We start from the raw sequence: 26,384 nt of genomic DNA, 5'->3' as shown, positions 1-26,384 counted from the left end.
CGTTGACTCTCAAAACAGAATGGGGATGAGAGGTGGTGTGAGTGGGTGGCTCTGACAGTGGCTATCGGGAGGCATAAATTCGTTGCAAGTATCCACGCCAATGGAGACTACTCTTCCACCCTTACTGAGGTTGCCTGGCAACCCTGGGCTCTGACTGTGTCAAACTCAAGCACAACCGATCTCTATTTTCACCCTCCCTTCCCACCCTCTCAACCTATCATCGTTTCCTTTTTTTCGCTGTATCTCACTTCTCACCTTGCCAATCGATCCCTCTTCTCACCTAATTTTCTGTTTCAGTAGAAAGCCGATGGACGACTGAATTGAAAAATTGGAAAAAATTGAATAATCGATTATGGAGAATTTTTGAATGAGAATTTGATGAAGTTTGGATTGAAATTGACGAGATTATCTCGAGACCTAGAAGCCGTAAAGAGATCTTTTTGCTTCCCAATGGAAGCTTTGTTCGATCGCCTTTAATTAAAATTTAATTTATCAATTAGTTTCTTTAATTTTCGAGTTTTTTCGAAAATCCGTTGTCCCACGATAACTAAAAAAATGTTCTGAATTAATTAAATGATGACTTAAAATGGTTGTTTCAATGCCATCAAGTCGAAGTTAAAAGATAATTACCATAGCTCTATTGGTTAATTTGATTTTTATGATGATTGTTGAAAATTTAGAATTTTTCATCAATTCGCCTGAAAGTGAGCTTTCTGATGATTTCTCCAAATGAGATGTTTCAAATTCATTCAAGTATATGTAAATAAACATTTTCTATTAACATATTATCGAAGGGCTGAGGGGAAAGATAGAACCGTAAAAAAGGAATCGGTTGTATAAAAGAAAGGGATAATAAGAATAATGATGGTGACAACATTCAATTAAGTTGAAAATCCACCAAAACGAGTTGAAAAGAAATCTTATTCAATTCAATAAAATTAAAAAAGCAGTGAATTATACATGATGGAAGGAAATCATGTGCAAAATAACCATTTGGATTCTCATGCTTTTTCTTCGGGTTTTGGTGGTCTAGGAAGGAATATTTGGGGATTCAAGGGTAACCAACGGTGGCGGATTAATTTAGGGGGCAAAATCGTTCGTCACAAAGCATATTACTAATTTATTAGCAAAAATAACTATACTATATGTGCAGTTGATGGTAAATTTTCCGCATTGTTTGATGACCTGAATTGAGATTTTTACCTTGTACTTTTGGTTTTAGAGGTGGGGTTGGGATAGGGGGCTGAAATTGCCCCAATCGGTGGTCCAAAGAGTTTAAAATGAAATTTTAAAAAGACGACCTATCTCTTTTAATTCCCGAGATAATAAAGAAAACATTTTCCCAAATTATGACCTCACAGTTACGTCTCGAGAACTAGGGGGCGACACAGACAGTCATTCATGCCCTCCATGACTCGTCATGAATTCCATCCGCCCATCACCCATGCAATCCAACCTCAAAGAATAAGTCCCCAAAACTCCCTGAACATAAGAAATGAAATACCCGTCGAAAAAAAAATTTCCATCTCCTGATTGGCCGAAACAAGAAACAAATAAATGAAGAATAAAAATAAAGTGACAAGATAATTTACGGTTTGGGGAGTGTCCCCAGGGTGAGAAGAAAGGTTCGAGCGAAAAAAAAAATCTCGAGAAAGAGTGAAAACCGAGGAAGAATGGCCGAAGCGGTGGGTGATAACACGAGTAATGCGGTATTCTGGTGGGAAATTAAATCACTGGGCAAGTTCCGTCGTCTCTCAGTCCCAAACCACCTCTTGCCCCCCCCCCCCTCCGTCAACCTCTCTTCAACTACGACAATTCGTTTTATTTCGTTGTCTCCTTCATCACCTTGTATTCTCTCCAAATGATTGTTTGAGTCGCACTCAAGCCTTCAATAAAAAAAATGTTACAACAAATAAATCGGCGAATTATCGATTTAAAAAATACTGCCGATATCCACGATGATCAGTGTACGTTGACGATTTTTTTCCAAATTTTTTTCTCGTGTTTTGACGACAAAAAAAAATTATTTTGCGTTCGTAAATTGAGTAGACGCGACTTGGCGTAACCTTTGGACACCATAAATTTCGAATTGCCGAGGCGTTGACTCTCCCGAATGGCCCAATGACGCCAGAACGATTAATCGAGGGCATTGATTGCTCTCACGCTTGCCAAACTTCCTCCCCCTCTCCACCTCAGTCCGTCATTTGTGACCCCCCTACTCTGCCCCTTGTATATAACCCCCTGGAAGACGATATTATCCACGCTTCAATGAATAATCCGGTAGGGGGATGAGTTTGTGCGTTGTGTATGCGTTCTACCACCCCATTATTTCTCTCTCTTACGTATGATCGATCTGAATGCGACTAATCTGGAAGTTAGTGACGGGTCAACGTGCTTTTTCAACCAGAAAATGAAATTATTGACAAAAATTGGGCGAAAAACTTTCCATTTTTGGGGTTGGGTCGAGGTGGGGTAGGGGGTTGAAAATGAGTCCACTGGATGCTCCGGGAAATTTACTATCGAATTAAAAAAAAACCAATGCCTCTAGCTCTCTTGGTTGTCGAGATAATTGACAAAACATTTTCCCAAATTATGACGTCACGCGCACTGATAGAATGATTCATTTATTCCAAACGAGATTCGTTAACTATTAACGAATGGTAGAGTTGAATATGACCAAATGAATATTCGTTAATAGTTAACGAATGGTTCACTTGAATGGCGAAAGTCAAGTCACACAAGGTTCCTCAAATATACATTCGTTAACTATTAACGAATAGAGGACATCCAGGGGTCATCTTTTTTTATTTTGATGGTAAACTCCCATGGCTATCTGGTGAAGCCATTTTCATTGATATAAAGTTTATGGAATTCAAAATGGCCGAATTTAGTCTCCTCTTACATATAATCAACCTGAATGCGACTAATCTGGAAGTTAGTGATGGGTCAACGTGCTTTTTGAACCAGAAAATGAAATTATTGACAAAAATTGGGCGAAAAACTTTCCATTTTTGGGGTTGGGTCGAGGTGGGGTAGGGGGTTGAAAATGACTCCACTGCATGCTCCGGGAAATTTACTATCAAATTTAAAAAAAAAACAATGCCTCTAGCTCTCTTGGTTGTCGAGATAATTGACAAAACATTTTCCCAAATTATGACGTCACGCGCACTGATAGAATGATTCATTTATTCCAAACGAGATTCGTTAACTATTAACGAATGGTAGAGTTGAATATGACCAAATGAATATTCGTTAATAGTTAACGAATGGTTCACTTGAATGGCGAAAGTCAAGTCACACAAGGCTCCTCAAATATACATTCGTTAACTATTAACGAATGAACATTTGGTGGGACCGAATAGACCCTAACCTCCAACCAAAATCCACTCGTTAACAATAACTAATCCGTTCTATCAGTGCGGAACAAAGAGATTCTTGTTTTCTAAATAACTCGAGAACTAGAGGACATCCAGGGGTTATCTTTTTTTATTTTGATGGTAAACTCCCATGGCTATCTGGTGAAGCCATTTTCATTTATATAAAGTTTATGGAATTCAAAATGGCCGAATTTAGTCTCCTCTTACATATAATCAACCTGACTGCGACTAATCTGGAAGTTAGTGATGGGTCAACGTGCTTTTTGAACCAGAAAATGAAATTATTGACAAAAATTGGGCGAAAAACTTTCTCTCCATTTTTGGAGTTGGGCTGGGGTAGGGGTAGGGGGTTGAAAATGACTCCACTGGATGCTCCGGGACATTTACCATCAAATAAAAAAAAATCAATGTCTCTAGCTCTCTTGGTTGCCGAGATAATTGACAAAACATTTTCCCAAATTATGACGTCACGCGGAACAATGAGATTGTGAGACTGGGTATGAAGTAATTTACTCTTGAGAATTTGAGAGTGGACCTCTATCTGTAGAAAAAATTGAGAATGTAAAATTAACTTTTCAATTCAAAGTAATAGAATGTTGTAAAAGTCACTTAAACATTCTCATTTAAGTTCCGAGTCAGGCAGCCACTCTATCGTCACTTCCTACACCCCAACTCTCTCTCTCCCCCGTCCCTCCCTCCTGTCACTACTGATTTTGGGTGACACGAGTGAAGCCACTACCCTACATTTTTCACCCGAGCCACGACTACAAAATTATTTACGAATTCTGATCAAACTCATGACTCCATTGAATGTTTAATTTGTTTATCGACTGCCTGGGAAGTTTTATTGAGTGATAATTTTATTCATGAAGTTTTATTGATCTTTTCTGATGGAAAATAAAATTCTGAGATTTTTTTCCAATGGTTTTTAATTAATTTATTCGTTGATTAATAACGAACTAGTCATCTTCACGTTAAAGAATAGTAAGTCAGAAAATGTACCTATTTTCAGAATTAAAAAATTCGTGCAACAGATATAAATGAGTTAATTAATTAGTAAATTATGATGATTGTAATTGGATTTATCTCGAGACCGGTTCGGTCAATATCCCCCGGATTCCGCTCATATATTCATGATAGCATGAGACCCATTCTCTAATTTTTTCACAATTTTTTGAAATTTCAAAATCACTGAATTGACCGATTACATTTTCAACGCATTTTGAGGTTATGATCTGATTCCGTTGTAATAAATACTCAGAGATGGTAGAAAAAATTCAAAATTTGAAGGTTTTCTGTTCGTAACGAGAGATAGTAATTCAAGAAATGTAGAGTATTTTTTTTCAATTCAGAAACCATTGCAAAAAAATGAAAATTAATTGTAACTGAATTATCTCAAGAACGATTCGGTCAATATCCCCCGGATTCCGTTCACATATTCATGATAGCATGACACCCATTCTCTAATTTTTTCACAATTTTTTGAAATTCCAAAATCACTGAATTGACCGATTACATTCTCAACGCATTTTGAGGTTATAATCTGATTCCGGTATAATAAATACTCAGAGATGGTAGAAAAAATTCAAAATTTGATGGCTTTCTGTTCCCAACGATAGATGGTAATTCAAGAAATGCAGAGGATTTTTTTCAATTCAGTAACCAGTGCAAAAAAATGAAAATTAATTGTAACTGAATTATCTCGAGAACGATTCGGTCAATATCCCCCGGATTCCTCTCACATATTCATGATAGCATGAGACACTTTTTCTAATTTTTTCACAATTTTCTGAAAATCCAAAATCACTGAATTGACCGATTACATTTTCAACACATTTTGAGGTTATGATCTGATTCCGTTGTAATAAATACTTAGAGATGGTAGAAAAAATTCATAATTTGAGGGCTTTCCATTCCCAATGAGAGAGGATAATTCAAGAAATGTAAAGTATTTTTCTAAATTCAAAAACCACTGCAAAAAAATGAAAATTAATTTTAACTGAATTATCTCGAGAACGATTCGGTCAATACCTCCCAGCTTTTGTCCACATATTAACGATAGTACCAGACACTTTCTCCAATTTTTTCAGAATTTTTTGCAATTTAAAAATACCAAATTAATCGACCTCACTATCACCGATATTTTAGGTTATAATCTGATGGTAATGTAATAAATACCCAAGAACGCGTCATGTTTCTTTCCTCCTCCCTTCTCCTTCGTTTTCTGTGCAGACTCCTTGTGTACAGATAGCCCGCGATATTAACAAAACCACAGCAGTTTACATCCACCTCCATTATCAGAATAATTAACGATTAATTAAAAATTGCTAACACGACTCCCATAACTCCGAATAATTTATACTTTATCAACAAATTTCAACATCCCGAGAGGTTCGACGGCAGTGGAATACTCAAACAATTTCACTCATCACTAGAAGCTCCAAAAATTTAACAATTAATTCGAAAATTCAACATTTAATAATCGTCTCAAATCATCAAGTAACGTTGAAAAAAAAATAGTCAACCCCCACCCACTCCCCTAGAATACTTCCGTATCTCATGACGGAATAACGAAAACAATTCATCACTCAATGGATTCAAAATATTTTGTAAAATAAAATTTATTAAACTTCCTTTATTGAAAATAAACTCGATAAATTGGGGAAAATGAACCGACGCTTGTGAGTGTTCACACGAGAGTGGAATGGGGAGGCTATCGGCCGCGGCCGAAGCCAAACTGTAACTGAGAAACGTTGGGGAACCACCCCTTATTTTCGGGGCTGCTCGCTCCCCCGAGGGGGATGGGGTATTCAGTGGATTCAGCGCTTCTGCGCACCGGTGGCACAGTAACGCGACCCCCCGAGACCCAGACTCCCTCGAATTTAAACGAATTATCGGGTGTGAGGGGATCTCGAGGTTTGGAAATTTTGGGGTTTTGAGAAGGGTGGGGGAGATGGGGCCGGTAGTGACCCCATCGGATGCTCTGGGAAATTTACCATCGAATTGAAAAAAAAATCATCTCTCTAGGTCTCATAGTTCTTGAGATAATGACGAAAACATTTTCACGAATTATGACGTCACAGTCACGTGACGCAGAACTGAGTTTGGGAAATTTTGGGGTTTTGAGAAGGGTGGCAGGAGGAGATTGATAGTGACCCCATTGGATGCTCCGGGAAATTTACCATCGAATTGAAAAAAAAAATCATCTCTCTAGGTCTCATAGTTCTCGAGATAATGATGAAAACATTTTCCCGAATTATGACGTCACAGTCACGTGACGCAGAACTGAGTTTGGGAAATTTTGGAGTTTTGAGAAGGGTGGCAGGAGGGGATTGATAGTGACCTCATTGGATGCTCCGGGAAATTTACCATCGAATTGAAAAAAAAAATCATCTCTCTAGGTCTCATAGTTCTCGAGATAATGATGAAAACGTTTTCCCGAATTATGATGTCACAGTCGCGTGACTCAAAACTCATTCGATTGCATTACAATGATGTGACCATAATTCAGGTACACACATGATTTTGACGAAAATCAGCATAGCATCAACGCCATATCATTCTCTCTTTAAACATGATGACCTAATACTTCATCGAAGGAATTACCTCAACAATTTAGAATTTTTTAAATTCTCAATGTATTAAATAACAAAATAGTTGCAGCAAACATTTCAAACTGATCTACTGCCCATAATGATTTTTCGCAATATTCATGTCATAGGGTTTTTGATTTTGAAGGTCTTCTGTATATTATTTTCAATCATTCTATTTTATAACACAACCCCATGTTATTTGAAAAAAATATAATTTTTTTTATTTTTGAATATAAATCTGACTATGATTCGAAAACCATCGTAACTTGTATATAGATGGATATATTCTAAGCTGACCAATTGTGCCGAATAAACGCCTTAAAAAAACTGGAAATTGCAGTTTTTGTTTTTTGAATTACTTGAGAGCTAGGGGGGGGGGGGAATACAGAGGTCGCTGTTTTTTTAATTCTATGGGAAATTTCGCCGACTATCAGGAGAAAGAATTTTGGGCGGTTTAGATTCATCACGAGTCAATATTACTATGCGTCAGAAAAGTTTTTGTTTTAGGGATAATTTGAGTAAGGGGATACAGAGACGCTTCTCTTATTGTACGATGGTGACTTTCCTTCACTATTCCAGATATTTTGTTGAACATTTTTTAGAGTCTCAAAGAATCTACTTTTCGCACCTTAAAGACGCAACTCCCTTAAGAGAACATAACAATGTTTTACTCTGAAAAATCGAATGTTGATAGAAATGTCCATGTGCTCCTTCACAAATTATAAATTCAATTGAGAATTAAAAGACACTCCACGTGAACCCCCGCATTTAGATTTGAAATTCCAACGAACTGGAGCATTTCCTTTATTTATGGAAATGTTTACCGAGTGAATTCAACAGAAAAATCTTTTTCATTTCAGAAAACTCAGAATTAAAAATTCTTCGTTTGCCAGGGGGTGTAAACTGCCCGAAGCCAATTAAATCCCCACAAATTCCTGAGGATTTAATTATCCCGAAAGCAAATAGACATTCTGCAATTTTCTCATAAAACCAATCCAATTCTCGACTTTAAAAATTCATTAAAAAACATGAAAAAAAAATTATATTTTGTCAACATAATATGGCCTTTCAAAAATGGGTTAAGCCCCGTATACGATTCCCCGCAAAATTATCCCGCCCCAAATCCTCAGAATTTTACTAGGGGATGATCCTCAGATCCAGTGGAGAAATTTTCCCAGAACATCTCCACCCACCTAACCCCTTATTTTACCGCCTCCACTCCATTCAAGGACTCAAGATTGATAGCATAACCCGATAACACTATTTACCCCCGGAGGTAGCTGAAAATTCGGCGGATCCCCTCGTTGTTCATCCCATTGAAAATCCATTCCCACTCCCTTCTCATCAACCACCCAAAATCCACACCCGGGAATTACGATATAATGTTTCGATACGATAAACACCACTTGTCAGTTTACTTTTTTCCTTCCCCTCACCTTTAATTGACTTGAATGTCGTAATTATCCTTTTTCTCCGACCATCAACTGCTTTTTTTCGAGTGACTCCGACCCCATGTTAAATTCAAACCCCCAAATTGAGGCGGGCAAACAAGAACCCTTGTTAGGGACAATCGAGACTGATTTATTTGATGGACGAGATCATACACCCTCTAATCGCATTTTTTTTTTCGCAATGGTAAAGAAAAGATTTTTTTGTCAACAACAATTCGATTTTTTCAGAGAAAAAAATGTTCCCCAATTTTTTTAATTGTAAAAAATCTATTTCGAGAAAAATAGACTGTCACGTAATGGAAAAGCCAGCTACCGCAATGTCTAGTCAATCTTTCTCGTCAGTCAACAAGTTTCCAATTGCAAAATTTTTTCGATTGGAAAAATTCAATTTTTTTTAAAAATCTCTCGACTCGCCACTTACGAAGGAAATACACTCTACCTGAAAATTTATTTGCGACGAAGAAACCGTATTTTTTCGCACTTTTTTAAAGCGAAATAAAAAAATTTCCATTTTTTGAAAGAAAAAAATTAAAAATCCACAAATTTTTTTTTTTAATTTCAAAATTTTCTGGGACTTACCAAATTTTCTCCATGATGACGTCACGTTCAACTCAATATGAAAAATCTCTCAAATTTACGAAACTTCTTCCTCGTTATTTCAAGAATAAAGGACGGATTTCCGAATTAAACTCAAAACTCTATCAAAAAATAAATCTCTCAAAGTTTTACAAAAAAAAGGCACAGATCGGTGGGGACGGGTAATTTAACATTAAAAGGCTACTGAGGTGACACAACAACGTAAAATTCATAGAAAAACATAACAAAACCGAAAAAATATCACATTCAAATTTTCCCGCGCAAGACTGCCGGGAAATTCAAAAATCCCTTCTCCGAACTCATCTCAAAAACCGTTCATTTCCCGGCACAAACCTGGACGGCAGTAATAAGGCACAAGTATTGCGACAACCAGAAGCGGAATCGAGGCACTAAAAAAACCGCGAAAATTCAAAAACCCAAAGCGGCAATAACTGATAAAACAAAGAAAAATCAATGAAAAAACGGGACGCAAAATAATTAAGATTCGAAGGCACTTGAAAAATGTGAATTGAGAAGAAAAAAAAATTTTGTTACAAGTTCGTAGTTTGCGAAAAGAGGGGATAAACGATAGGGTAGAGAGGAACGAGGATGTTACCCCGACGGCTGTCGCCAAAGAAGTGATGTGTCTGTGGCCTCGCTCGAGGCACCCGGTGGTGTCTCCGCATTATTTGCGCGCGCAGGGTAAATTTTACCACCACCACATGATGCCAAAAGCCACCCCTTTGTGATTGTCAAGGAAGAAATCAAGAGAGAGGGGGAAGGGATGTGAGAGGCATCGAGAGGGGATGACCCCCCGTCATTCCACCCCCCCCCACTGCTCCCGCCCCTTGCTGCGGGATTGCTGTGGACTCATGCATCACCCCGCTGTGCAGACAATCACTTTGCCAAGATCAGAAAAGTAAACTGCGTTCATTTTTCAAATTTTTAGATTTCAAATTTTCGCGGGCAAAGGTTTCCAATGGCAGCGACAGATCGGGGAATCCCCGATTGAAAACTCTGCATGATTGACTTCTTATCTTAATTAGCTCTTGAGGTACTGGAGATTTGGTGTAAGGGGTTGAGAAAAAAGTTAGAGTTTAGAGAACCCAAAAATGGCGAATTATCAATCATTTTCTGTCAAACACCGTTCACAGAGTGAAGAAATATTTGCGTCATCACTCGGTCAAAAAACTTTTCTGACTCGTGTAATTGTAGTCCTCACACTTGTCCGAAAAGTTTTGTCCCGGTCTTGTGAGGAAAATATACATTTACCTCCTAGGCCGCGAAATGCATGAAGTGTCCGAAAAGTGACGTTTCACGGGCAGTCTGATGAAAAAATCTATAACAACTTAAAACTCGCCTGTGCCAAGACGATTAAACTCCGACCATGAACCAAGAAGACCTCATTTTTCCCAATTCTCATTCTCCAAAAATTCGACAGACCCTTAACCAAGAATAATCGAACCAACCCTCACCAAGGGGTTGTAGGTTCTTAACGCACCGCTGGATTCCCAAAAATCTTGTCCCCAACCGTGAAAAAAAAGCGATCTCGAGAAGGGTGGAACTGGTGATAATGCAAAAGCACAGGAGGTGGTTACTGTCCGAAAACCTAACCCCTAAAAAGAAATTGAAGTAAAGCGTGGAAGATGGCATAGTACTGGGGGACAGGGAAGAGAGATTCTGGAGATGCAAGATGTCACTCAGAGGCACGACGTGTAAGGGAATGGTCACTGTTGGGGGTGAATTGAGATGTACAGGAAATTTATGCACTGCTGCTTTCAGCCCGGAAGTCAGGGGGAGGTTACACGAGGGTTGAGTTAGATGGATTAAGATTTTTTTTTATCCTACATGTGAGTTTCCCTACTACGACACTTTGCCGGTGAATTTCGGCTATTGACTCCTGAGACTAAACAAAAAATCATTTTACGAACTGTTGAAGGGTCTCAATTCACAATTTTCAGCCTAGGACGTAAAATATCTCTCAGTTATTCTTATTCTAAGCGTTCTCATTGCCACCGGATCCTCCCAATTTTTCAGCGTTTTAAATTCTTCTTTGAAGTAGAGTAAGAAAAAAAAATGGGTCATCAGCTGTTGTTCACTCTCCCTTCTTATCTTCGCCAGTTTCTTTGTATCGAACTGGTTCTAGCCTGAAATCGGAGATGTGAGAGAAAAAATGAGAACTGTAGATTGATACTGATAACAATATCGCACATGGAAGGTTGTTTGTTACATCCTCCACTGGCACCAACCTGTCTGAAACATTCTGATTGCCCGCTGCCTCCCTTCCCCTGATGACATAACCGTTGATCGAAATCCATTGCTTGGCATCGCTCTCCGAAATTAGAAAATTCTGATCAACGAAACATGCGAACAGGAGATAAAATTTGCCCAATGCCCGATGGAAACACGAAAATCTGACGTCACATGGCAAATATCTCATGTGGCAAAAGGATATTTTCAATTTTCCAAATTTCAAATCGACGATTACTCTGATAAGACAAATGATAACGGCTTCGACCCCACAATTAAGATGTCTCGGTTCACCAAATTGTTCTGTCATTCCCGTTCATTCAAATCTCATCTCCCGATTAAGTCAACTGATGTCGTAAACACGAACAGATGTGGCGGGTAAGATCCTCATTAGAGATTAAAATAAAATAGAGAGGCGAACTGGTATGAAGATTTTGGTCAGTGTGATAACAATTTTCTAGCACCGGAGAAAGGATACGGTTCAACGCTTGTGGTATTCAACCCCCTGGATACCCTGGATTTTGGTGCCCATTTGTGAAATTACACGAGATCTTATCGGATTTATCGAACGTATCGGATTTACGAGCGTCACCTGTTCAACTCTAGGGGGAGGGGGAGAGAGAGAGAGAGTTTCGGGTTGAATCGCAATGGTCAGTTTATTTCTTTTATTCATTCCTTTTTCCGATTGAGGGAAAATCGTCTCTGATAAATCCCGAGGATTTTCACGATTTAATTAAATCTTCCCTCATGAGCCAATGAAACTTGAATTTACCAGGGAATTTTGACATTTTCAGTGTAAGAACTTGCCTTTTTCAAAAATGTGAAAAATTCAAGGACTTTTCATTCTGCCGAATTCCCTAACTCAAGCCGACAGAGGCTCCTCACTAATAGACTTTCCCCTTTTTCAACACCTAACCCTAACCCCCCGAGTGTTCTTCATCATCACATGCCTATTCAAATTTTACGGTCTATATTTGTCGCAATTAAGTGTTATGTTTAGTGGCATCCACGACGAGAAACTATTCCCATATTGGGTACCATAGTACTTTCGTTGCAGCGAGTTAAGGATGCGGCACTTGGGAAAACCAGAGGTAGATGGCTAAAAGGGGATAGAACGACATAGATTTTACGACAGGCTCGTGCTTTGGAGACCACTGAGGGGTTGGGATTTTCACGTTTCAAGGATGAGTCACTCGATTTTACTTTTGTCATCTACTTTTTTATGTTTTCTTATTTATCACTTTGGAAATGGTCGTCAATTGCCATTTCCACCCTCTCATTCTTCCGACAAATTCATCCGAAAATATTTCCAATGAAATTCTGATCTAGTCACTCACCTTCAAAATAAGCGACCCTCAATACAATAATTTACGTCTATAAATTCTGGAGGACACAGCGTCAGGAATAATTCTTATCGTCTCGTTGTTGTCGATCGTTCAATATGTCGTGTCTGAAATAAAAAGAGTGACTGTTAAAAAGAAAAATCCACAAAGCGCAGGGGCAAAAAAAAGTGTATGAAGGTGTTTCGAAGTGGGGATACGAAAATGAGGACAGGGTCCACAGGAAGACATGGTGAAGCTGAAGAGGACGAGGGGGATGATGGAGAGGGTCGCAAAAGTAAGGATGAGTATGGCGGCAATGTGGCGGACGCCGGGGTTGGCGCCGCGACGCCCTGGCGCCTCTGATCCTCTTGCCCACCATACCTCTAGCCCTCAACCATCATCCCCTCTTGAACTAGACGCTCCAGCGATGCTGGGATACATGTACCTGTAATTCCACCCATAACCCCCACAACTTCACGTTTTCCCTTTAAAGAATATAAGGCTACAAGAAAGCAGATATCGCATCCAGAAAAATTGATAAAAATTGTGGGATAAGTTATTTGAATGGAGATTCGAAGAGGTGAGGGAGGATAGCTGGGAAATTTCCTGTTCCATTGCTAAAGGCGAATGGTTCTGACTGAATTCATTTTCGAGATATCCAAGAAATCATTTCTGATGACGAGATGATTCGTTGATATTTCGATATCTCGACAAATGCTGACGGAGTCGTCTCTAGGGATTTGAATCGGAAATTTCCCTGGACTTTTGTTTTTGACAGTGACTTGGTTCAGAGATGATGTATTCGGCAGTTGCCAATATAAATTTCCCATATAGTTTAGTGACTAGGATATCTTCCTCATTCAAGAGGAAGTAGCAACTTCAATCGAGTTCAATTCCACAATCACGATGTGCAAATCTTGGCGAAAGTTCTTTGTCATATTGAATATTTTCAAGACTCTTGAATCATTTAAAGCTCCAAGAACACAGATACCGCATCCTGTAAAATTGATAAAAATTGTGGGATAAGTTATTTGAATGGAGAGTCGAAGAGGTGAGGGAGGATAGCTGGGAAATTTCCTGTTCCATTGGTAAAGGCGAATGGTTCTGACTGAATTCATTTTCGAGATATCCAAGAAATCATTTCTGATGACGAGATGATTCGTTGATATTTCGATATCTCGACAAATGCTGACGGAGTCGTCTGTAGGGATTTGAATCGGAAATTTCCCTGGACTTTTGTTTTTGACAGTGACTTGGTTCAGAGATGATGTGTTCGGCAGTTGCCAATATAAATTTCCCATATAGTTTAGTGACTAGGATATCTTCCTCATTCAAGAGGAAGTAGCAACTTCAATCGAGTTCAATTCCACAATCACGATGTGCAAATCTTGGCGAAAGTTCTTTGTCATATTGAATATTTTCAAGACTCTTGAATCATTTAAAGCTCCAAGAACACAGATACCGCATCCTGTAAAATTGATAAAAATTGTGGGATAAGTTATTTGAATGGAGAGTCGAAGAGGTGAGGGAGGATAGCTGGGAAATTTCCTGTTCCATTGGTAAAGGCGAATGGTTCTGACTGAATTCATTTTCGAGATATCCAAGAAATCATTTCTGATGACGAGATGATTCGTTGATATTTCGATATCTCGACAAATGCTGACGGAGTCGTCTCTAGGGATTTGAATCGGAAATTTCCCTGGACTTTTGTTTTTGACAGTGACTTAGTTCAGAGATGATGTATTCGGCAGTTGCCAATATAAATTTCCCATATAGTTTAGTGACTAGGATATCTTCCTCATTCAAGAGGAAGTAGCAACTTCAATCGAGTTCAATTCCACAATCACGATGTGCAAATCTTGGCGAAAGTTCTTTGTCATATTGAATATTTTCAAGACTCTTGAATCATTTAAAGCTCCAAGAACACAGATACCGCATCCTGTAAAATTGATAAAAATTGTGGGATAAGTTATTTGAATGGAGAGTCGAAGAGGTGAGGGAGGATAGCTGGGAAATTTCCTGTTCCATTGGTAAAGGCGAATGGTTCTGACTGAATTCATTTTCGAGATATCCAAGAAATCATTTCTGATGACGAGATGATTCGTTGATATTTCGATATCTCGACAAATGCTGACGGAGTCGTCTGTAGGGATTTGAATCGGAAATTTCCCTGGACTTTTGTTTTTGACAGTGACTTGGTTCAGAGATGATGTGTTCGGCAGTTGCCAATATAAATTTCCCATATAGTTTAGTGACTAGGATATCTTCCTCATTCAAGAGGAAGTAGCAACTTCAATCGAGTTCAATTCCACAATCACGATGTGCAAATCTTGGCGAAAGTTCTTTGTCATATTGAATATTTTCAAGACTCTTGAATCATTTAAAGCTCCAAGAACACAGATACCGCATCCTGTAAAATTGATAAAAATTGTGGGATAAGTTATTTGAATGGAGAGTCGAAGAGGTGAGGGAGGATAGCTGGGAAATTTCCTGTTCCATTGGTAAAGGCGAATGGTTCTGACTGAATTCATTTTCGAGATATCCAAGAAATCATTTCTGATGACGAGATGATTCGTTGATATTTCGATATCTCGACAAATGCTGACGGAGTCGTCTGTAGGGATTTGAATCGGAAATTTCCCTGGACTTTTGTTTTTGACAGTGACTTGGTTCAGAGATGATGTGTTCGGCAGTTGCCAATATAAATTTCCCATATAGTTTAGTGACTAGGATATCTTCCTCATTCAAGAGGAAGTAGCAACTTCAATCGAGTTCAATTCCACAATCACGATGTGCAAATCTTGGCGAAAGTTCTTTGTCATATTGAATATTTTCAAGACTCTTGAATCATTTAAAGCTCCAAGAACACAGATACCGCATCCTGTAAAATTGATAAAAATTGTGGGATAAGTTATTTGAATGGAGAGTCGAAGGGGTGAGGGTGGATAGCTGGGAAATTTACGGTTCCATTGCTTAAGGCAAATGGTTCTGAATTAATTAATTTTCCAGATATTCAAGAAATCATTTCTGATGAAGAGATGAATCGTTGATATTTCGATATCTCGACAAATGCTGACGGAGTCGTCTCTAGCGATTTGACTCGGAAATTTCCCTGGACTTTTGTTTTTAATAGTAACTTGGTTCGGAGATGATGTGTTCGGCAGTTGCCAATATATATGTCCCATATAGTTTAGTGACTAGGATATCTTCCTCATTAAAGAGGAAGTAGAAACTTCAATGGAGTGCAATTCTACAACCACGATGTGCAAATCTTGGTGGAAGTTCTTTATCATGTTGAAAATTTTCACGACTCTTGAATCAGCCTGCGACAATTCGCCCACGTCGAGCCATGGAATTTCAATTCCATATTTTCCATCGATACTCCCTTTTGTTGGATTTAACGATGACAATATCCAGGAGAACTATTCCAACCATAAAAAATGTTATCGAGATAACTAATAAGGAGTATTCCATCTAGTATTGCGTAATCTTGTAATGGGCTCGTTAGACACGTACTTCACTTCGACGATCATTTATATTGATCATAAATCCCGTTGAATGTAGTTCAATCAAATGACTTCCCCTTCCCTGTCTCACCCCCCCCCCCAACTCGTCCCCTTTCACTGCTTTACTATCGTGAGATTATAGCATCTGGCGGGGTATAATGTTGATATTGGGGTTTCAATTGTCAAAATTGAGTTATTTGGATTGGTGATCTGGTTCTCATTTTGGGCTAGACGTCTTGAGCCGATTGTCTAGTTGAGTTATTTGAAGATTATGGGATACTTCGGAAAATGTCCGGTTGAAAACGTTTCACGGCTCTTGTTCCAAGTCGATTAATTCTCAAAATATCGAAAGGTTAATTAAGAAAAAATTTTCATATAATTGTCCCCAAAGAATTTGAAACAAGAAAAATAAAAAATAACGGATTAGCAAATCATTTTCATTTGTAATTTATTCAATCTCACGTCTGACGAAAAAAAATCTCGCTTTTATCATTCTCCAAAAATTTGTTTCCCTAATAACTTCAGTAAACACCGTGAAACCCCAGATATTTATCCACGTAACGTAGTTTCCCTAACGTACCCCCAAGAACTTAGACTATTGGAGAAGGGAAAAATAGTAAAAACGAGCGGCAAACCGATGATAGAATATAGGGATAATCCATTAGAGGAGGTTGTAACCCAAAACTGGACAAACAAGGGTGGTTTTCGTATGGATTAAACGTAAAGCCAGGACCGATGGACCACAATAGGGTGGTGGATAATCATCATCACTAAAAGCCTTTTTGTCCGAGCATTGGTGACAAAGATGCTTGGAAACAGGTGTGGTTTTTCTTTCCCGCAGGAAGTGAGGTAATTCATCAGATTTTTGCTCGAAACGTCTTCATTACAAACATCAATCATTTGAGTACAAGACAAGAAGAATGATCAATTATTATGAGGTTATCCTCAAAATTGAGAAGGGGAATTGATCGATAGCTATGGGAATTAGAGATGCGACATGATGTCAGCTTTCGAAATTCATCAGGTCAGAGGAAAACCACGTGATGGTTTTCCTGCGGCAGATCAATGTTTCTCTTTGCAAATATCCGTCAGAATTGTGGATAACAATTGACTCGCCAGCCGCAGAGACATCATCAAAACGAAACTATCATATGTGTCACGTGGCCCCCAAATCCAGTCCTCTGATTGGCCAAAATCCTGTTTAATAAGGCACTCAGACAGCTGACACTGTCCGGGAGTTGTTTTTATATCAACTGAGGGGTGAGAGCAGGGTACGATTCAATCAATGATACTATGGTCGTGCTCTCACCAAGTGAAGGAGGAGAAAAAGGCCTCGGTTAATGCATCTCGGATACTGTTACTATTTGCTCGGAACCGTCTTATCTTCCTCGCTTCATCGAAAATCAAACGAGACCCGTGCCTACGGACAAAAGTATAAAAAAAAAATCTACAGTGTATTTCCTTCCCAGGGAGGAAGTGGCCAGGAGGGGAGAATCATGCGTGCGTATTGAGAGAATGAAAAAAAAATGAGAGAAAATTCATGTCTGCGTTAGATTGAGGTTTTCTGCTGATAAAGGCCGATCGGCTTTTTTTGGCAGTTGGGGTCCAACTTTAGGGGTGCAATATACATATTGAACATTTCCGTAGAAAGAATTACATTAATTCGAGGAGAAAGACTGGATCTTTTTTGTGAGGATGAATGGAAACGAGAATCGTTGAATTTACCTTTGATATTTATATTCACTGAAGATATCAGCTACTGGGCCAGTGTTAACAACACATACATCCACAGCAATTGAGATTGTCTCCTAGACAATTGTCTCGTTCAGAATCACTCATCCAAGTGCATAATTATGTTTTATCCCTTCCAGATATCACGAGGATAACGACACAGTAACGAAGCCATTTGTCTCCTCTCTCTCCCACGAAAACTGAAGGAGACGAAGCTGGGTTAAACCTGTATAGCTAGCCTGTCCCCGTCACACTCATGTCGTACGTTATAGAAAACGTGACACAGCCTGCGGAGAAGGACACTCAGATACACGAGTGTGTGTGTGCGTGTTTGTGAGTGTGGCCGGATGGAATTGGATGATTGCACGAAATTGCTTTGAATTTCATCCCCCTTTGAAATGGCACGCGGGGGTTTTCGGACCCTAGTAGGTGCTTAAAGGTGGATGAGAGAGAGATGGTAACAACTGAGGGGTCCGTTACGATATGAATACCCCCTCGGTTTCAGATGTGCTCAGCCACCAATCATCGTACTTCTGCATCAAGCAGGAGACCATAAACCACAATATTTGCATGAAAGTTCCTAACGGCCAATTTTTTTTGCTTCCGAATGGAGGCATCGTGATCGTCCAATTTTCACATTCTCTAATTTCGATTGGAAATGATGCAGAATGGTCTGAAAGGTGAGAATACGAAGTTTGGCGACCATGTCTGCATGGAAGCATATCCACCGCCACACGAAGAGAAATATTCAATAAAAATTACGTATCTTTTCCGTAATTCCGGAGCGAAATGGAGTTGTAGAAAATTTTACGGAACTTCTCGGAATTTTTCTAGAGCGTTCCGTAATTTTTACCTGAATTTCCTGTGAAAAATTACGATACCGTCACTCAAATTTTCTGAGTCGATTCCGTAATCGGTGAGCGAACTGTGTGTTCGGTAATTTTCACTGAACATTTCTCTCCGTGCCCCTTCAATTTTCTACAAATTGAACACCTTAAATTAAAATTTAATTATTGGTGTTCAATTTTCGGTGGTCAATTTTTAGAAAATTGAGTAAGTGGCTAAAGTAATTCCAAAAACTCTGAAATTTGGTCAGATTATAGGTCTTAATGAGGACTAACATTGTGCAAAATTTCAGCTCGATCGACCTAATCGTTTTGGAGAAAAAGCAATTCATTTTCAAATCGTTTTCCGCAAATATCTGCAAAACTCGTTGACGATTTCGATTTTTTTTTGTTTTCAAAATATTCGTTTCGATGTCTTCTATCTAAATCAATCAAAACATACACCCGTTCAAACAAAGTTTTTGAGATATTTCTGTTTTCCCGTTTTTTTATTATAAAAAACTTAGCTTACTAATCACTCTAGCTTGTCCAAAAATCGAGATATCAACTTGAAATTTTGACAGAAAATATGTACACTGATAGAGAGGATTAATTATCCTTAACAAATGGATTTGGTTGAAGGCTAGGGTCTATTTGGTCTCACCAAATGTTCATTCGTTAATAGTTAACGAATGCATATTTAAGAAGTCTTGTTTGACTCGACTTTCACCTTCCAAGTGAGCCATTCGTTAACTATTAACGAATATTTATTCGGTCATTTAGTTTTGGTCATTTGGTTTATTGTCACTTTGCGACGTTTCGCTAACTATTTTAGTTTGATCAGACTACGGGAAAGCACACATACGAACAAATAAAATAAATCAATACTCAAAGAGAGTACAATACACAAAAATCGCAATGTAACAAAAACATCATGACTCGATCGATGTTTTGTCAATCAGTGTTCAGATAAATGTTGTCTTTATTTTCTCAAACACCCCTTGAAATATTTTGGATATACTAAAAGTTCTTGCTTAAGAATGAGAATATCAGCGAAAAATTTGCAAAAAGTAAAAGAGAAAAAGTTCTCTCGCAGATGAAAAACGCAAATGGGTTAGATTCGCGCAAACCAACTTGACAATTTTAGCAGTTCCGCGCCAAGACAGCAGTGACCTTATCTCCCTCTCCTCATTTCCATGTGTGATTACTCAAGTTATCCGACAAAAGCAGAGCCTTCAACGGGTTACTCATGCAAAATGACTAAAACCGTAGACGAGCATTACCTCACCAATTATTCATCACCAATACCTCGAATGAATGAATAAAAAAACCTCTGTTCTGTTTTCTTGAAAAAAAAAAAAGTTTTTTCTCAATGTCGATTATGTTGTCATCTCGCTTTCTAGGCGTCCAGCACATGTGTGGGTACCCATGCGCATGCGCCCACCACACCATAAATGCGGAGTCTGTTGAGGAACAGTACCAGCCACTATTTTGGATGGGAGTCGCAGTTTTATGATGAAAAAACAGAGAGAGAGAGGGAGATGGGAGTTGTAAAATACTACGAGACTTTTCTGTCCCTGTTATTTCTATTTATACACGTTCCAACGACCGGAACTTCACTTTCCGTTTTGTGGATACACAGACCAATGCCAGAGAAAAAAAAGTACTTGTTTCTGGGGTTTATTTTCAATTTGAAATTTCCGGGATAACTTCCAGGAAAATTGTTATTATTCAATGTCAGAGGATTTTAATAAGAGAAACGTAATTAATTGGTTGATAAACATTTTGATTGGTGCAAGCCATGATTTCCTTATCTAAAATTTATGATTTTGATCATGGGGAAAGGAATAAAAAATGCATTTTACGGGTAGAAGAAGCAGAATAGAAGAGAAATTCTCCCAATAAAAAATAGAAATAAACGTGAATGAGAGAATCTAAATGTGGGGCAGTGAGAATATTGTCTCTTTTTTCGTGCTGGAGGAAGAATTTTTTTCCATTTTCCAAACACTCTGGACAATTGAACACCAAAGGGTGGAATGAATGAAACACGGCGGAAGAAGAATAAATGTGGCATACGTTTTTTTTGCTCCAACCAAAGGGATAAAAATATGAACCAAAGATAATGTTATTTATGTCCCCGGAATTTTTGGTGAGTTTATTATTGAATTGAGAGGTGTGCTCGCTGCGACGCTTGTTCCTTGCGAGTCATGCTTTTTGCGAAGTATGACCCTCGGGACGTTTGACCCTTGCAAGGCATGACCCTCTTGACGTTTGACCCTCACGACTGATAATCCTCGTAAAATTCTGTCACGAGGGTTTCTGTGCTGATAGTTGGATTCATGGATTTTCTACCAGTTATTTACCTTTTTTACCGTTTAGAGGTAAATTTATTTTCATCACGCTGTGACGAAAAGTCCAATTTCCGCCACATTGTGATGAAAAATATTGTTCGTAACTCGTGAAAAAATGTTTTTTGCACTCGTTACGAAATATACTATTATTTATGTATTTATTTAGAAGGTTTACAAGACCCAACAACCCGAGGCCAATAATAAGATCAATAAAAAGAGTAACAAATTCATTATAAAGGTGCAAAAAGTGAGGTATAAGAATAAAGATCAAGATAACAATGTGAGTGATGGCATATCGTATCGAACCAATAATCAAACAGTATCGCTAGACTCATTCCTTACATTGGTAATAAACTTATGCAATTTACTCGCAAGTACACCGATCGAATCATCGAAGATGTCGACAGATCTATCGAATTCAACAAAGCTATTCACATGCTTAACTAGTCTATGAAGAGGTGAATGAAGACTCAAGTTTGATTGAGGTGAGGGGAGGTAGAACAATGCTCCATGGGACCGAGAATGCACAGGAGGAAGCCTTAACGACAGACGCTCCAAAAGAGTAGGACACTCAACATAATTTCTCATAAGCTTGATAATGAACATGATGTCTGTTCATCGCCTTCTCTCATCGAGGGAGAACAGCCTCACCTCAGCGCAAAGCAATACCTTATCGACGCCCCTATCCAGATAAACACCAGTTGTCTTCCACAGTAAATATTTAGCAAATCATCTCTGAACCGCTTCAATCCTACTTGAGTATTTCAAATAACCAGGAGACCAAACGGAACCAGCGTAATCCAATTTAGGTCTGACCAAGACACAAAACAATGTTCTTATTGATCAATATCATAAAAGGCCTTGGTGAACCTAATGACAAAGTCTAAAGAACGCTTGGCATTACCAGTATTCTACTGTATACCGTAGAAAACCTCGATTTTCAGTAAAGGGCCCAACTCTGTTCACAAGTGTGAAGTTGGCAGCCCTCGGCTTCGCCTCGCGCTGCCAACCACGCGAGCTGAAAAATTCCATCGCACGTGTATCTGAACAACATTGTATGTCAGTGATGTTACTTTTTTTTCTTTCCATTCCCATATAGCCGATTAGGCTTTTTATAGTTCCATTCCTCCCCCACCATTGCTTGTATCCTGCTATTGTGACTTTAGTCATAATTATTTTGTACAACATAATGTACAGTTAATAAATAATCAATCAATCAATCAATCAAACCATGTCGCATTGTACCCCAGGAGCTGTGCTCCATGTACAGACTCTCCTGGTGACCAAGGGAAACCATGGAAAACCTTGGCCGACAGGGACGTCCATCGACCGGATATTATCGGAGAAGGTTCAATCTCGCATTCAATTTCGATGATTTCCGGTGTCTAGACTCCCGTTCCACAGTTTCCGAAAGATTAAAAACCCCACTTTTCCCCAAGCGGGACTCGAACCCGCTCCCCTACGGGTCCCGCGACCCCGGCCCAGAGATTCAACCACTCCGGCCACCGTTGTCGGTACAGTGATGTTATTTCGGTCATATGCAAGTAAACGGAAAGGCATATTTCGGCACTCACTCCATTCTCAATTAAATCGCAAACAAGATCTCGAACAAGCGTTGCTGAATATGAAACCTCGAATCAGCATTACTCATGGACTACACGACCAACCTCATCCAAACGGCCCCGGAATGTTTATACTTACATCACGTCCCATAAAAAATAACAAAAAGAACGCTCCCAGTGTGACTCAACTGCCCCAAACAATGCAATAACGGAGAGTCGGAATGAGAGGAACAAGAAATTTCATCTAAACATTCTTGCAAATATCTTGAAAACCACTGGGTGCGGAAGAAAATATGTAAAAACTTTTTTGTAGTGCATGAAATTCCCTATAAAAAATGTTTGTATACATTTTCTAAGAGACCCACTCCTTCTCGAGATATCAATAGTTTAATCAACAGGACTGAATATTAATCGAGTCATAATATGCTTTTATACTACTGAAATTGCATTGCAGCCACTGAACGCGTCATCTTAATATGAGGTTATGCACTGCGTTTCTGATTGTTTATAAGGACTTTTCAGGGTCTGAAGAGCCTCAAATAATCAGTGAAATTTCGCAAAATTCCAATTTTTTAGGGGAGGATGGGGCAAAACGGCCCCCCTTCAATCGTCAATATTTTCCGATTCAATAATCCGATTGGGGTGAGTTAGAGCTCGTTTTAAAGAATGAAAAACTATCTTCAAAATGAAGTTGAAACTGAGAATTTTCACAATGTCATTCACAAGTTATTGACAATTGAAGGGGGGCCGTTTTGCCCCACCCTCCCCTATTGTAAATATTGAAGTTAATCAATTTGTCCTCAAGAGATTATTTCATCTCAGGGCTCTGTAAAAAGCATTTGTATTTATCTGTTGAAAAAAAACCATTCAAGCCCCCTCAGTGAAAACCTGAACCGCTCGATCCCTCAACCCCATTCCAAAATCATTGCCAACCTCCTCAGTCCCTCCTCCCCCTGCAACTGTCCAACTCAATGATCCCAGCAACGGTCTGAGTGCTTCGCGTAATTAGATTACCCGAGTCCCTACCATCCTCATACACTCAAGAAATCCTAAACTCTCCTAAAAACCCAAGAAGGTCTCCGCCCACCAACGCCCCCCAGCAATCAACCCCCGAAACCAAATCAAAACTGAATAAAAAAAATGAAAGCGATTACTATTAGAACTCCATCCACACCTATTGATTTTCCGACCTATTGTTTTGGAATTTCGCGTCTGGAAAGAAGTCCTCCCCTTTTTATTTCTTTCATGATGAGAAAATAATGAAAATAAAATGTCGTGCGGTTGTATTTAGAGTTAGATTAAAATTCTCGGAATATTTAAATTGCGTAGGGTCATCCCGAAACTATATTTGAGGTTAGTTAATCCCAAAATCATCCAAAAACTGCCAATTCCGCCGATCTTTTGGGGATAGCAGAGTCTTTAGTTTCTTATCGTAAAGGAATTTTGTATTAAATTCTACTGGAAATCCGAGGGAGACTCCTCCCAGCAATCAACCCCCCAAATCAAAACTCGATTAAAAAAATGAAAGCCATCCCTATTAGAACCCCATCCACACCTATTGATTTCCCGACCTATTGTTTTGGAATGTCGCGTGTGGACACAAGTCCTTACTCTTTTATTTCTTTCGTGATGTAAAAAAAATGAAAATAAAATGCCGTCAGACCTTATTTAAGGTTAGATTAAAATCTCGGAATATTTAAATTACGTAGGGTCATCCCGAAAATATATTAGCAGTTAGTTAAGCCCAAAATCATCCAAAAACTACCGATTCCGCCGATATTTTGGGGATAGCGGAGTCTTTAGTTTTTTATCGCCAAGGAATTTTGTATTAAATTCTCCTGAGAATCCGAGGGAGACTCCTCCCAGCAATCAACCCCCCAAATCAAAACTCGATTAAAAAAATGAAAGCCATCCCTATTAGAACCCCATCCACACCTATTGATTTCCCGATCTATTGTTTTGGAATGTCGCATGTGGACACAAGTCCTCACTCTTTTATTTCTTTCGTGATGTAAAAAAAAAGAAAATAAAATGCTGTCAGACCTTATTTAGGGTTAGATTAAAATCTCGGAATATTTAAATTACGTAGGGTCGAAAATATATTACCAGTTAGTTAAGCCCAAAATCATCCAAAAACTACCGATTCCGCCGATATTTTGGGGATAGCGGAGTCTTTAGTTTTTTATCGCCAAGGAATTTTGTATTAAATTCTCCTGAGAATCCGAGGGAGACTCCTCCCAGCAATCAACCCCCCAAATCAAAACTCGATTAAAAAAATGAAAGCCATCCCTATTAGAACCCTATCCACACCTATTGATTTTCCGACCTATTGTTTTGGAATTTCGCCTCTGGAAAGAAGTTCTCCCCTTTTTATTTCTTTCATGATGAAAAAAAAAATGAAAATAAAATGTCGTCAGACCGTATTTAGGGCTAGATTAAAATTCTCGGAATATCGTAATTACGTGGCGTCTGACCTGTCAATTCTCCATGAATCACTTCTATTTTCGTAGAACCCTCATCCGTCTGCTCACCCCCACCCCGAAAATATATTTGAGGTTAGTTAACCCCAAAATGGTTCAAAAAAACCGCCCAAACAATCGGCAATTTTGCCGATCTATTGGGGTTAGGGGAACGCATGTTTTTACATCCCAAAGGCATTTTTTATTCTTGTTTCATCGACAGAAATGGAAGTTGGAAGAGTGACGAGGACTATGCGGCGCACGCCCATCTGTCCGGGTACGTCGGAAAAATCAATAATATTTGAGATTTTCACGAGGATTTTTGGGTTTTTGTAGGATTAGGGGGACTACATGACACTTACCAGTTTAGATCATCCTTGGTTGGCTTTTGTTTTTGTTTTTGATGAGTGTTTTTAACCAATTTGTCACTTTTCAGATCGCACCAACCTCACGTCCGCACACAACACTTACGACTCGATTATACGGTCCAGTTCCAAGGTTCCGCGGGTTCAGCAGACAGGAGCGTACGTTTATGTTGCGGGTTGGGGGAAAAAGGGGTTGTAATTCTAAAGATTTACATTTTTTTTTCACACCAGTGTTTGAGAAATTCCTCTTTGGAAAATATGAATTTAGAAAAATATAATTTTTTTTTCAACTTAAAATGCAAAGGTTTTGGATTTGCAATTTTTTGGGTGAATTTTGATTTTGAGAAAATTAATTGTTCAATTTTTTTAGTTTTTCAAAAAATTAGAAAATTTTGGTTTTTTCATCGCAAACATGAATTTTTTTTTCAGTTGTTCATCAATTTTTTCGGTTTTTGTGGCAATTTTGATTTTGAGAAAATTAATTTTTCCACTTTTTTAGTTTTTCGAAAGATTAAAAAATATTAAAGTTTTTTTACGCAAATAATGATTGTTTTTTGAAAACGAAAACATTCAATGATTTTTTAAAAAATTATTTCGCAATAAGTTATTATTTATTATTTTTTGTATTCATTTATTTTATTTATTTATTATTTTATACCCATCCGACTCAAATCCCGAGCACTTAATTTTCTTTATTTCATATAGGGCGGGTGGGGTAAAACGGACAATTTAGACTNTTATTTTATACCCATCCGACTCAAATCCCGAGCACTTAATTTTCTTTATTTCATATAGGGCGGGTGGGGTAAAACGGACACTTTAGACTTTTTTAAAATTATTCATAACTCAGGAACAAATTGATCAATTGAGCTCAGTTTAGGCTCGTCACAAAGGGAAAGAATTGTTCTTTGTATTGTAAAAAAAATTATTAAATTTTATCAACATTTGAACCCCTCATTAACATTTAAAAAAAGTCAAAGGTGTCGCGGTTTTACCCCGACCTCCACTACATTATTT

At 38.5% G+C, this 26,384-nt stretch overlaps 1 protein-coding gene across 1 annotated transcript in view; it reads right to left on the bottom strand.

Annotated features, from left to right (window-relative positions):
- LOC107037081 (talin-2) overlaps positions 1–25,461 on the bottom strand; it is a 43,504-nt gene extending 18,043 nt beyond the window's left edge. The window contains exons 1-2 of the mRNA XM_015255412.2: positions 25,365–25,461; positions 12,585–12,697 (exon numbers count right to left, since the gene is read on the bottom strand). The gene's annotated coding sequence lies outside the window, so the exon portion shown is untranslated. The remainder of the gene's footprint in view (positions 1–12,584; positions 12,698–25,364) is intronic.
- Positions 25,462–26,384: the final 923 nt, after the last annotated feature.

The sequence above is a fragment of the Diachasma alloeum genome, unplaced genomic scaffold, assembly GCF_001412515.2.
Source record: "Diachasma alloeum isolate Michigan unplaced genomic scaffold, Dall2.0 Dall_scaffold_00213, whole genome shotgun sequence".
Lineage (NCBI taxonomy): Eukaryota > Metazoa > Arthropoda > Insecta > Hymenoptera > Braconidae > Diachasma > Diachasma alloeum.
This window is presented reverse-complemented; position numbering and strand designations above follow the sequence as displayed.